The sequence below is a fragment of the Schistocerca cancellata genome, chromosome 6, assembly GCF_023864275.1.
Source record: "Schistocerca cancellata isolate TAMUIC-IGC-003103 chromosome 6, iqSchCanc2.1, whole genome shotgun sequence".
Classification (NCBI taxonomy): Eukaryota; Metazoa; Arthropoda; class Insecta; order Orthoptera; family Acrididae; genus Schistocerca; species Schistocerca cancellata.
Window position 1 is genome coordinate 206576888 of NC_064631.1, and position 15341 is coordinate 206592228.

Below are 15341 nucleotides of genomic sequence, written 5' to 3' on the forward strand. Positions count from 1 at the left end.
CAAGAACACAAGCCAGATGCTTTGTTGGCTGAACCTGTAATGACACATTATTCAGGACACTGAAAGAATAAAAGAACATAGTGTTGTATTACCTTCATATATATTGACAAAAAGCACTCAGATCATTACAATATCTCCATTGGAATAACATCTGCTATCTCTCCCATCAAATAACTGCATAAACATGGAACAACACTCTCCACTACCACATCTCACTCCAACTTCACGACAAGCAGTGCCCACCACAACTTCTCGGCAAGAACTGCTTGCCGCTACGTCTCAATAATCACTGCCAGTGGAGGCGGCCTAACAATACTCTCTGGCGCGATCTCTGGCGCTGTGGCTCAGTGTAGCCACCTTTCAATATGCAATCTCAGTCTTCATTTTTCGATTATGAATTTTAACGTTATTATAAGAGCATTACATTACTATATTAATACACATATATTAGTGTTCCAAATACGTTTAGGGATTCTTGTGATCTGTAGATAATAGAATATTACTGTTATTGATAATTAATTTTGTAAAAAATTGTAAACAACCATGAGTGAGAAGTGTTTTAGTTGCCATAGGCATGTAAGTTCTGTGGTTGTGGTAGATGGTTACGTTGGGGGAATGTGGTGGCATGGGAATTGTGGAAGTAAAGTTGTCTCTTCCATGACATGCTCAAGCAAATGGAATTGGAAATTTGTGGTAAGTTCCTATGGGACCGAACTAATAAGGTCATCGGTCCCTTGGCTTACACACTACTTAATCTAACTTAAACTAACTTACGCTAAGGACAACCCACACACCCATGCCCGAGGGAGGACTCGAACCTCTGAGACGGGGGTAGCAGCGCGAAACGTGACAAGGCCCCCTAGACCGCACGGCTACCCAACGCGGCCTATGCTCAAGGAATTGGAATATAGTTGATGAGGTTATGGAGTGAGAAGGGTGAATTCAGATGGGATGTAGTAGCAAGGAAAAGGAACCATTGGAAGAGGACGGTATCTGGCAGTTTCGTCATTGGCACAAACAACTATTTGCCTTGCTACTTCAGTTAGCTAAGGAAGACACTCAGGTAGATGATTCAACAGACTTTCACCAGGAAACCAAGTGTTTCAAAAAAGGTAAAAAGTAGGCGGAATGTTCTGTTGTTAGTTAGTACCCATGGAAGAGATGTGGACCAGATCTTACACGAAAAATAACGTGAGAGGTTCCAGGTCATAATCTTTTCGAAATTCAGTGCATGTCTCAGCCCAGCGACAGAGGATGTAGGATCATAGAGCAAGGGCTTTACTAAGCAGGGTTATGTTGCAATAGTGGGTGCAGCACGAAACAGTTGTCATAGGGATCAGGGCTACAATATTCAATGTGACCTGGTAAAAATAAAACTGCGACGAGCCATACAAAACTTAGCTTAGTTCTTGATTCCATGCGGTATGATCGGCACCAATTGAAGAGCTGAGTCAGGAGGATTAATATGGAGTTACATCAGCTGCTTCAGGCGGATACTTTCTCAGGCACAGATTTGGTTCCTGTTGTTGCTATTAGTAGGTGAGACTTCACAAGACAAGGCTTGCATCTCAATAGGAAGGGAAAGGTAAATTGGCCGGGATGGTAGTAAAATCTTTAAAGGGGGGAGGACACAAACTCGAGGGGATGTCTCTTTTCTAGGTTAAGATCAGTGTCCAATGATTCAACATTGGATGAAAATAAGCTTAATGAGAAGCTCAGGCAGGAAGGTACTACATATGATGTAATATAAGATTCTCATAAACATACTGCGCAACATAATGTTAGTATATCACAAGATTCTCACTATATAGTGAAAAATAATGTTTGCATATTGAATCAGAATATCAGGTAAGTAAAAACAAAATAGATGAGCTTCTGGTTTGTTTAGAAGATTTAGAAACTTAGCGTGAAGCAGATATACTAAGCCTGTCTGGACATCATATACTCACAGATATTGAAAAGGTAAATGTAGACGGATATAAGCTGTCAGCACGTGTAGCTAGAGACACTACGGAGACAGGAGGAAATTCCATATATTTTAAAATTTATCACAGTGTGAGAAACTTAGAAACTGAAAAAAACATGTATAGAGGAACATACAGAAGCATGTACCAGTGAGCCTAAACTAAATAATGTTACTTGCATAATTGCAGCAGTGTATAGGTCCCCATTGGGAATTTTTCAGCAATTTCTGGAAAATTTTGATTGTTTGTTGTGCTGTCTGTCAGACAAAGGAAAGCTAGTGATTGTTTGTGGGGATTTCAATGTCGATTTTCTGAAAGAGTTGGTTAGAAAGCATGACCCTGAAGTGTTGGTTAGTTTTTCAATTTGATATCTGTTATTGATTTTCCTGCTCTAGTAGTACAGAAAACCAGGACACTAATGAACAACGTTTTCATAGAACAAGATAAATTTAATGAAATAAAAATTTTTTCTGCTAAGAATGGTCTTTCAGATAGAGAATATGAGATAGCTCCATACACTAATGCAAAACAGTTCTCTAAAGTAGTGCATTCAATTAACGTTTTAACTGTTGCAAATTTTAGGGAAAGTTTGCAACAGTTAGAAAAGGATAAGGTGTAGAGGTAACCAGATGATAATTTAGAATTAAACCTATTTTATGATATATTTTTGAGTATATTTGAAAACAGTGCCCCAGAAAACTGTGAAACATAATTGTAAGGAAATGTCTAAAATGCCATAACATACTTAACGGATAGAAATATCTTGTAACCAAAAAAGGTAAGTTACCTTATAGCTACAAAAAGTAGTGATCCAGAAATTGTCAAACATTATACACATTACAGCACAATATCAAGAAGTGTTGTTAAAAAATCCAGAAGGTTAAGAATTATATCTGAGATTAACACCTCTGATAATAAAATTCCAATAATTTGGAATAATGTTAAAAGGGTAACAGGGCGACTGAGAGCACAGGAAGACTTCGTTTCTATCAAACTCAATAACAAGTTTGCTAACAAAAATTTTAAAGTAGAAAATGTATTGGATAATCTTTTTAAGTGTTGCAGAGAGAATACCTGGGATGCCGAGAAAGTAAAGCACGGCAGTATTTTGCTCATACGAAAACAATGCTAAGAACGCGAAACGTTACGTATGTATTATTTGAAGTCTCCTGAGTGTGCGCGCCAAGTTTCTGTCACTTCCGACAGGGACAGCGTCGCTGCAGCACATTTTCAAAATGGCGTCTGTAGGTGATGTACGCTACAACCAACGTATCGTCACAGAATTTCTCACTGCAGAAAATGAAACTGGGGGAATATTCACAAACGCTTGAGCAAAGTCGACATTAATAAAGTTTGTCGCTTGGCACGGAAGGTGAGGTCATCAAACGGCCATTCGGCCGAGCTCCACGATTAGCAGCGGTCGGTGACACCATCCACGGCTGTCACACCTGACATGTTGCAGCGAGCTGATACTGTCATTCGCGAGGACAGATGAATTACGACTCGGCAGCTGGTGCCGCATCTGTGAATCAGCAAAGGAAGTTCACACAGTGAAGCACTGGCTCCACCACCAGGGTAAAGGCAGGTACCAATGGGTGTACACGCCTTTGTTTCGAGCTGGAGGGAGGCTATAGATTGGGATGGAGATTGGGTGGAAAATGGGGTGTGTTGATAAAACACCATTCTTTCTCGTGTGTAATTCTCATTATGTTCAATACAGAATTCTTGAAGAAGAAAATACGGTGCATTACCTTCTGGGCAACCTTCGTAGGATCCAGCTGTAGGGCTGTATATGGAATAGGAAATACTGATGCAAACCCCTAGTGAAATTAAGAAAACAATAAATTCTCTCAAAAGTAAAATCTCACGAGGAACTGATGGCATTTCCATCAGAGTTCACAACAGGTAAGAGGTATTCTCGGCCACTTAAGGAGTAGCTCACTGAAACAGGGCATTTTTCCAATTAGACTGAAACACGCTATTTTCCAACCATTGCATAAAGAAGGGGAGAGGTCTGATACTAATAACTGCCACCGAGCCTCACGTCTGACAGGTTTATCCAAAATTCTTGAAAAAGTAGTATATTCGAAAGTAGCTTCACATATTTGTTCAAATGAAGTACTAACAAAATATCTGTTTGCTTTCCAGAAAGACTTTTCAACAGAAAATGCTCTGTATATTTCCAATGATCGAATATTAAATGCTCTGACTAACCGAACATTACCCACTGGGAATTTCTGTGATTTCTCAAAGGTTTCTACTGTCTGAATCATGAAATTCTTCCAGATAAACTTAAGTATTGTGATATGAAAGGGTCAGTGCACAAATGATTTAATTCATAATTAAGTGGCAGAAGCCAGAAGGCTGAGGTTAACAGAACATATAATCTGCGTAAATCACCAAACTCCTCTAACTGGAAAGGTATCAAGAACTATGTCCTGCAGGGTTCAGTCTTGGGTCTCCTATTGATCTTAACAGATATTAATGAATTGCCGCTTTATATTCATGAAGATGCAAAACTAGTTCTTCTTGCTGTCAGCTGAGGAAATTGTACATAAGATCTTCCAGAAAATTATTAAGCGGTTCTCTGCAAATTGACTCTTACAAAATTTTGAGAAAAGACAATATACACTGTTCTGTACAGTAAATGACATAACACCATACATAAATTTAGACTTCGAAAAGAAGTCTGTTTCTAAGGCTGAATATTCAAACTTATTGGGTGTGTGCATTAACGGAGTTGGAAGAAACACACTGATAATCCACTGGAACGTTTAGGTTCAGCAACTTATGTTATTAGGGTTATTACAGACTTTGGTGTGAAACATATCAGTAAATTAGCCTACTGTGCACAGTTTCATTCACTGCTTTCATAAGTTATCACATTTTAAAGGAATTCATAAGTAAGAGAAAAAGTATTTATTGCACAAATGCATGTAATCAGAATAAGAGGTCGAGGCTTCCCAAGATCACCTTGCAGACATTTTTTTCAGGAACTCAGGATATTCAGAGAACCTTCGCTGTACTTGTATTCAGTTATGTTATTTGTTATTAATAACATATGTAAGTTAGAAAAGATAGCGAAGTGCTTAGTTGCTACTCTAGAAGAAATGTTGCTGTTCACTATTTTTGGGTTAAATCTGATTTTGCCACAGAAGGGGGCATATTATGCAGCAACAGAAATTTTTGCTCATTTACCAAGTAGAATTAACAGCCTAGTAGATATCCAATCAGCATTTAAAAACAAATTTAAAGAACTTCTCGATTACAGCAGTTCCTTCTACTCAACAGATGAAGTGACCGAATAGTGAACATACTATTTCTCCAAACGATGTTGTCTGCAACGAGAGAAGTGTTTTGTGGAAACTGCAGTGGAGTACCCGTGATAGACACGATCGACAATCCTTCAGCACTAGTGGGGAATCACGTAGAAGATAACTTTCCCATTTGTTGGAAGCAAAACCACTTGGAATACTTCGCTATCCACAACGCTATGGCTGCGAAGAACACGTTACCTCCGAGTATTTGCTTGTCATCCGCATAAAAAGAACTCTTCAATAAAATTGATATATCAGCTGAAGCGAAATATTCTTTCCGGTAAGGAGGCCACAGGATTAAATTTGATAAGGCGATGTCTTTGCAATCACGAACGGCTTATTACCAGACTTTATGAAGTGGGAACAGGCATTGCAAAGAATACAATGAACTCATTGGGAAAGTGAAAGAATTTCAATGTGAAAGAGATCCATTGCTCCAACCCTCGGCATTCGACAACAACGAAGAGTAGCTAACTCTGCAGGAATTTTGCTAGGTTCCCAGGCACTTCTTTATGAAATTCCACATCGTTCATCAATAATCCATTGTGTAAAGTGCTTCAAGAACCACACTTTTTTCCATCCTCTACTACTCAAAATTTTATTCAGTCTCAGGCAATGTTTACAGTACCTGTGTGTATATATGAGGCAAAGGAATGAAACAGCTCAACATCTGAGACGTTTCCGAGGTGCTGGTTGAAGTAGTAACATTTTGTTAGTGCATGAGTTACCCTTAGGATAGCGATGATTATTTTCACGTTGTCACACTCCAGTAATCTTCTGTCTTAGATATTATCACGTTCAAAGATCACAATATTTGCCAGTTCCATCCACAAACTAGACACCTTTAGCTCCTATACGTCATAGACGTCATTTGGCAATCAAACCATTCACAACATGCGTTGTCGTACATACACTCATGAGTAAAAATTTCATGACCGCCTGCACTTGGGTCCAAGTCAGTGTAGCAGCGATTTTTTATTGCATGGATTAGAGAATTCTCCTTCGTTTGCTGAAGCTATGAGTGTATGGTTCTAGAAGTCTATGCACAGTTTAATAAATTCCCGTAACCTACAGTTCACCTGTTTCTGAGCAGGGAGGTTACCTCCCACATACGTTCTTTCAAATTCAGGTCAGCTGAATTTGATGGCGAAAACATCAGCGTGAGATCACTATCATGCTTCTCGAACAACTTTAGAACGATTCTGATCTTCTGACTCGTACTGTCGGCTGAAAGACGATATAATTGTCGAGGAAGGCATCAGCCTTGAAGGTATGCAGATGATTCCACGCAATGTTCGCGTACACACACAGTATTCAAAGAACTGTGACTGATGCCCGAACAACAGGGAACTAACATGCGTCGACATTAGAAAATAGTGCATTAATAATGGCTATGCACTATCCGAAATCTGGATTTGCTTAATAAAACCTGCAAAAAAAGGACGACTAATTGGTGCGCTCTATAATTTATAAATCACATAACAGTCGCTGACTGCACTCATTTTCCGATTGGAAGGTAACCTAATAAGCTGAGTTTAGTTGATGTTCCTGCATAATATTTAGCGGCGTAGAACCGCATATGCGTCAGTTCTGTGCATTCACGGCACCGTGCAGAGTAAAATGTGCCTCGTTTGTCCAAAGAACAACTCCTGGTCACTTATCATCCATTTTCATGCATGCCAAAAATGTGAAGCGAAGTCATGAAATTGTAGCCTATTTAGGCTTTATTTGGTGTATATTCCAGATATTGTAGGGATACCAGTGTAAAATGCGCCGCAGTATGTTTTGAACTGTAAACCAGGGGAGAGACAAATCCCGTGAACACTCGCTGCAGAATTTGAGGTATGTGCTCCACGGTCGTCTATAGCTGCAGCAACTTCCTCAATAACTGTTACGCGAATGGGCTGCCGCCCTCTCCAGGTTGCCGAAACTAATTCATTTGTTTCTTCAAATTTCTTGTTCATATTCCTCAGCACATTTATTGACATGGGGGATCTTTGCAGCTGTTTCTGCCACCTGTATTGCCGCAGTGAAGCGCTACTATTACTGCTGTCCTGAGAAAACCACTTTTCCAGCAGTACATCGTTTTTCTTCTCAATTAAGCATTGCGTTTCGTATGGGACACAACAACCGTCTTCATCTTTTACATCGACAGTCATTTCACAAAGGAAATCAACACAAACCAGCCTGCGACAAACAGCATACTGACGTCAAATTAGGCATCCTTCCACAGTCTGTCAGATTTTCATCAGGTGACGGGAATAGGAACAATTTTTTCTTCAGCCCACACCATGAACTCACCGATTAATGAACGTGCCTACGAAGTTTCAGCGGCCTGTGAGATATACAACCCGCAGTGCAACACTCAGAACACCATCAGTTTAGTTACCAACACCCAGTACATTCATTTCCACGTCACAATGCCGTACCGAAGGGGCGGCGAGTTTGACGCAAAGCACGAAGGCACAGAAGGGGCGCATACACTGACAGGAAAAAAATAACACAGAAAGTAAGATGGTTTAAGACTTGATACGGTGTACGTGACTTCGCTTACCATATGTGTACCAATTTTCTGCCTACTTGAAGGGACATTTCGTTCATTCTGCAACTGTAAACACAGTCTACTGTTTCTATCATTTCTACTACGCCGTTTTGTCTAAGTAGTATAACAAGAAGAAACGACTGTTGGTAGCAAATACCGTGTGGCGACGGCGTCCCTTCGGGTAGACCGTTCGCATGGTGCAAGTCTTTCGAGTTGATGCCACTTCGGCGACTTGCGTGTCGATGGGGAAGAAAATGGTGATGATAAGGACAACACAACATACAGTCCAGAAGCGGAGAAAATCTCCGACCCAGCCGGAAATCGAACCCGGGCCGTTATGTATGACATTCCGACGCACTGACGACTCAGCTACCACGGGCGGACACACGACTGTTAGTGAAAATACTTCTACCTCTACCATGGTTCACGTTGTAAAAGTGCACTTCAGTCACAGCAGCCACCTGCGAAGCTCGAGTGTAAGTTGAGCGGTAAAGTTCTAGCTATTGTTTTGGTACGGTGTACGATTTCAGTGGTCGATGAGTGAGTGCTGAAGCAAATATGGTACTTAACCGAAAGCTTCCAATTTTGGACGACTTTTGCCGACTGTGGACTGGAGCGAGGCGCAACGGTGGAGGAAGAAAGCAAAGAAGATCGATTGAGTATTGAATTTTGCAGATTCCAAGTGTTGGTTGTTAGTACCTGTAGCGTAAATTGAAAAAGAGTTCAAGAATAAGCAGTCTATGAATGATTAATTGTATTATGGGAGTAGCAATGCTTCATTTTTATGAAACCTACCTACAAATTATGCAGTTTGTATGTCTACATAGTAGAAAATAACCGAATGGTAGATTTTTTTGGGGGGGGGGGGCGGGGAGGTAAGACGCAGTTCTGGTAGTTATGCTAGGAAGCTGGCTGTATAGGATCATCTGGTTACGGTTGGGGCGCGTCATGTGCCTGTAATGACACAAGGAACCGTTAAATGTCGTGGTGGGCAGATGTAATAATGTTATGGTACATCAGTGTATGTTATGTTTAGTTTGCATTTTCGGTTACGGAAAAAAAGAAGAAGTGATGATGAAGACCTTAACCAACAAAACTAGTCCATCGTATTTAAAAGACGTATCGGTGGAACCTTATATAATTTCAAGATGTGTCACTTTAGAATGGCTTAGTATTTACGTCATGGCCCTCGTAGATGATGCGGTGGTCGCGAACGTAATTTTCGCATGCTATTCCCAGCGCAGCGAAAATTTGATTAAGAAAGTATCCATGCGCACTAATAATATACAGAAAAGGGCCGTGGCATTACAGATGGTGTCAGGCCTTCAGTCACAAATATGTGTGATGCACTACGTGCCTGAGTCCAAATACTGTATGTCTACATAGCAGATGGCGGGCTGCCACCGCCTCTGCGAGCCCGTGGCATATCGCTATGAAAGGGGTTGTCGACAAGCGAACTGGCTGCAGCAGAAGATGAGAGGGGAACAAAGCGAAATAGAAACAGAGAGAGAGAGAAAGAGAGAGAGATAGAGAGAGAGAGAGAGACAGAGAGAGGAAGCAAGCAAGGGAGGACGGAAGGAATGAGATCGGGTGGCGGTAAAGCGAGACTTGAAGAGAGGGAGATTAATGATGCGGTTGGCCAACTAGGCAATATCGAGCGATCGAAGCCCGGGGCGCTACTTAAACATTATTAATGATGGCGGCGGCCGGCCTGCCTGCGCTCTGTGGCTCCGGCGCCATATCCGGCAATTAATACGCCGCGTCAGTCTGTTGTCGGCCGCTGACCGCCTCACTGCAAGCTGTCTAGCCGTGGCGCTCATAGACCACTCTGGAGCTACGGATCGCTAGAGAGACCAAGATCTCTTACAGAAACACGTTAATCAAATACTTCTCTACCAAATAGCAGAGACAGAGAGGCTTTATACCTTACGATTAACAACATTGCGTCCAATACAGAAAGTTCATTTAAAGAAAAAAGTAAACCAATATAAAATATGTTAAATAAATTCAGAAATCTTCATGTTTTGAAGTATTTGTTTTTTCGAATAAAGTAGTTTTAGAGTCTTCCGACTCACTTTCAGAGAGTGTACGAAGGAATTACATCTGCATATCTGTAAATTAATGATGCCTGCTGCCTCTGTGACAAGAAGATACCAATGACTTTAATGCATCATCATGAAAGACAGTTATATTAGAAAAAATTTTGTATACCGGTATTTGTTACTTACTGCAGAAGTATGGACGGCTTTGCAGCTATTAATTGCCTGGCAGTTTCCCTTTCAGTTGTCCACTGACCACAGATTACTCAATTCTCATTATTAATATCAGTGCTGATTGCAACCATAAATTCGCTAGCGTCCAGCATGAGCTGACTATCTGATACACAAGGAGAGGCAAAAGTCTTGATATAGCCCTGTAGAAGTCGGACAGCGTGAGGAATGGTCTCTTATGGGGTGACTGTAGCTTGGAGCGCAAATTACTAGAGTTATGGCGACACCTGCGGCCATATTTAAATCCGCCATCATGGAGCTAGATTACTTGTTTAAAATGGGAAGGGGGCCATTGGACACAACATTTTGAACTGCTTCTTTGTCAGAAAGACACATGTGAAATCCGTTTGAAATCTGTTTCAAGATATCTTTCTTTGTGTATCAGCTATGACCTGTTAAAGTTTGAAATTGCAATAAGTTGATCAATACTTTTTATTGTTTCTGGTGATCCACAATAGCAATTCCACAGAGGAACACATTGAAATTGCGTTATTGATTTGCGGACGAGGTACCAGAGCGACTACTGCTGACTTCGGTCTCCAGCATCCTGAGACAAATGACATTCGGCATTTGACAGTATCCAAGTAACTAGACATATTTCTTGCAACAGGTTCTATGGTGGACAAACCACGCAGCATATGCCTAAGAACAGCGACCGACGAAGACACTGCAGCAGCAGTTGTGGGATCGTTTGTGAGAAGTCCACATCGCAGTAAGCGCTGGTTATCAGCTATATCCGGTGTCAGGCGGCGTTCAGTCTTGCGTCTGTTGCACACACAACAATGACACCTGTACAGGTTAAAGTTGCAACAACATCCCTCGGTCTCTGTTGGTCCTTCGTGTATGACCCTGATCGGCGGGTGTAGTACGCAGAATGGGCTCTGTATCAGCATAACAGGAATTAAAACTTCATGACACAGTTGTTGTTCAGCGACGAAGCTAATACTTACGTACAACGAGACGTAAGCAAACAATATCATCGTTACTGGTCAGATGCAAACGTTGCGTGGGTGGATCCCTGTAAAAGTGCTGGTAGTGAAAAGAATGATGGTTTGGTGCGGGATTTGGGACACAAGAGTCACGGGTCCGGTGTTTGTTGATGGAAACTTGAGTGGGGAGAGGTATTTTTGAACATGCTGAGTGATTATTTGCTTCGAAGGATTTGAATCCGCAGAGTGGTTTCCCAACCTTCTTGTATCAGGACGGTCAACCTCCCCACTTTGCTACTAAAGTCAGACTTTTTCTGGGTAAACAGTTTAGAGAGCACTGGATAGATAGGATCCTTCCTGTCGAATGGCCACCACGGTCTCCCGATCTTACACTTGTTGACTTTTATCCGTGGTGACATTTGAAATCAATCGTGTGTGAGGTAAAATCCAGCAATGTAGCCCATCTTTACCGGCGTATCGAGAAAACGTGTGCCTCTGTTGACTGACAGATACAACAACATGTGCAGCAGGACTGGCAAAAAGGACTACGATTGTGTGTCCAAGGCAATGGAGGTCATATTGAGCATATGCTATAATGCCAAATCCGACAAGTGTCCTAAACCTTACTCCTACACAAATAAGGGTATCTTAAGACAGATTTCACTTGTGTATTCCTGACATAGAAGCAATTCAAAATGAAGCGCCACATGACCCGCTTCAGTCTCCATGGCTTCAATCTTACCATTCGCGACCGTCCTATCCAGCTAAATGATACCTTAAAATATGTTGGATTAACTATCGGCCAGAAACTAGTATAGAAACCTCATATACTAACCATCCAACAGAAAGCCTAAATGCATTGAAAGTACTAACTGGACGAATATGAGGATTGAATCCTCAACTGCACTCCACATTTTATGCATTCCAGTCATAATCAGCCCCATATTGTTTAACAAGTGCCCGCCCCATATTGTTGGACAAGTGCCCTTAACGATGCCTGCCATGGTCTCAGATCGAAAAACAATATTCAAAATACAAAGATCGAAATCAACATTCACTGTCTAAATATCTGAAAAGAAAGAAATATCAGTCATTACAAACAATATTTCGTGTAGCCGTTTTAGTATTCATGCCAAGGTAAGATATTAACGCCAACGAAAGCAGGTTAATTTGGCAGTCTAGCCATTTTCTGCCACTGTAAATAGCCGGTTCTTTCTTGCGTTAGTAAACTTCCATACTGTTCGTAATGTTGTCTACAGTCACACTATCAGCGACTAATTGTCCAATGAAATTAACGAAGACTATACCACTTCTGGAAAACGTATGCAGAAGAAGTGGATGAATCTGAATGATGGATGCGCAAATTATATGGAAAATGCACTCTCCCTTAAGGCTACAATGTCTCAAAAACGCTGGGAAGTTACCTTTACGTGGATTCTTTTCACAATAGCGAATATATATGGCTGACTTATTCGGCAATTTAAACTCGCCGCGTGAAGCTTTCATGAAATGGCGGTAGATAAATGAACATCGGTGTATACTAGAATCGATCTGTTCCGCGTACATGAAAATAACTGACTGAATTAGATTTGAAATAAACATTAATCAGCATTAAATAACTGTTATCAACTTTTTCAATCTGATATAAAGTTATAACTTTTGCCAATAAAATCATATAAATATGTAACCACTAATGGCGACGTTGCAGCTCGTCCACAGTGAAGCGAAGATGAAAGACAGACGATAAAGATTAGTAATATTCTTACAGAAAATGTGAGATAAACTTGAATAATATTATTCTCTATATTTCTCCAATAATTTACAGTAGATGGTTAACATAATAGTAATAGTACCAGACCTTATCATAGGCGGTAGATTAAAGTGCGTCTCGCTAGCATCATGGCTACTCGAACAAGAAGAAAGAACGCAACACAAAATCAGTGACAATAATAATTTTTCTTATAATTAAAGGATATCATTTTTCCAGTCTATTTTCTGTGCCTTGTGAAGATACTGTTACACCATCTGTGCACTATAAAACCAAACTGTTTATCTAACAACACACTTGTCTCTCACGATATCACACATTAAAAATTAATTAAAAATATTTCTCTCCACTATAAAACAGGGCGTGGATGCTATATTGCCCATGGACTGTTAAAAATATTTAGAGACAAAATTGTTTTTAACAGTCCACAACAGCCACCCAGCGCATTGGTTTTAGTCATAATTGTTCACTGTTCAGGTGTCTGACAGTCTCATATTACTTAGACTCATAATAGTTTCGATGTTGTTATTAATATACATAATAGATGGATCTGAACATATAAAAATTAGTATTTTTCTAATAGTCAGGTTTACTTCGGTAGTTAAGGATGCCTCGGAAATAGCGGCGGAGACTACCCAGATTACATCCCCCGCCCCTTCCCCCATTCGGGTTCGCTGAATACGGAAACCTGTGAATAGAACTGTCCTAGCGGCTTCAAGATAACCATAACTACTTACTTTCTGAGTTTGCTACAGAATTTTGTGGTATAACCAAACATTTGTTGACAATAGGTTCATATTAAAATTATAGGGGTACTTCTTACGAAAATTTCTGTCACTAGCTCACAGTAACTCAATTCTGCAACAATATCTTAAAACCTTTTGATTGATGTAAATTATTAAAATTGTCGGTCGTCGTGCCGATGATGAGAATTTCATCCACAGTGTCGAGTCTCGAGAACGTCGGCATGTGGGGCTCCATTGAAGTCTGAATCTACTGCTGGACCAGATGCTGCACTGGAACAGGTCATGATTGTCACATCCCTTTTCTCGCTCGTTCACAAAGAGTTCACGAAACTCGATAATTAGTGTTAGTATACATGCCACATTTAGGTGGTGCTTTGCAAAAGAACGGTCAGAGTTGGGTCTGCTTTCACAAGCACAGATTCACTTGATTTACAACTCAGTATACGTCCCGGAATCACAATACTGTCCCCTTATTTCAATGTAGTGCTCCACTATTTATTTATTATATTTTGTAAACGACATAGCACCGGTTAGTTTTAGTGGTGTCCGTCGTGTTACTTCGTTTTCATCAGCACTGTTTATATACGTTCCTGCGTTACGCAAGGGAGCCAGCGACGTAGGATACATTGTTGGTGCGCTACAGCAGGTATTGTCTGATTCAAAAATATCTTACTCACACAACAGAGATGTGACTGCACTACCACAGGTCTAGCATTTTATACTCTTTTAAGTGGTTAACTGTAATCAACGTCTTTTATCGTCGCAAGTAATATCATTTCATTCTATGACCGTCCATAAAATCATTTTGAAAATTATGATATTGTTGATTTAAAAAAATCCACATTTATCACGTGTCTATCACGGTTTTTCATTTCACACAACAGCGTTTTTTTATAAAATAATTAGCGACCTTGTTATTTGATTACAATTTGTGGCTTATGTCAAAACATATTGACAAGGATCAAGTGAACATTAACATTAATTAGGTTCATCCTCTATATTAATCGTCATCGGATCAGATCGGACTGGTTTTGATCACAGTACATAGTACCTTCTATAAAACTCTTATTACAATCATCATTATTCACATGGGTAACATTACTTATTGAAAGTATAGGACAAATGTCCATGTTCGGAATTTCAGTAGTAAGTGAGTTCAGAGTATTTTAGTAAGAAACTCTCTTAAGTAATGCGTAACCAAATGGTACACATAATCTTACTCAAGCTGAGCCAAAGTCAATAAATTAGAAAATTCCTGTGAATTATTATGGGTGGAGGTTACACTCAACAACCGAGCTAGGTTAATAATTGGCTCCTTTTACCGACCCCCCGACTCAGCAGCATTATTGGCAGAACAACTGAGAGAAAATTTGGAATACATTTCACATAAATTTTCTCAGCATGTTATGGTCTTAGGTGGAGATTTCAATTTACCAGATATAGACTGGGACACTCAGATGTTTAGGACGGGTGGTAGGGACAGAGCATCGAGTGACATTATACTGAGTGCACTATCCGAAAATTACCTCGAGCAATTAAACAGAGAACCGACTCGTGGAGATAACATCTTGGACCTACTGATAACAAACAGACCCGAACTTTTCGACTCTGTAAGTGCAGAACAGGGAATCAGTGATCATAAGGCCGTTGCAGCATCCCTGAATATGGAAGTTAATAGGAATATAAAAAAAGGGAGGAAGGTTTATCTGTTTAGCAAGAGTAATAGAAGGCAGATTTCAGACTACCTAACAGATCAAAACGAAAATTTCTGTTCCGACACTGACAATGTTGAGTGTTTATGGAAA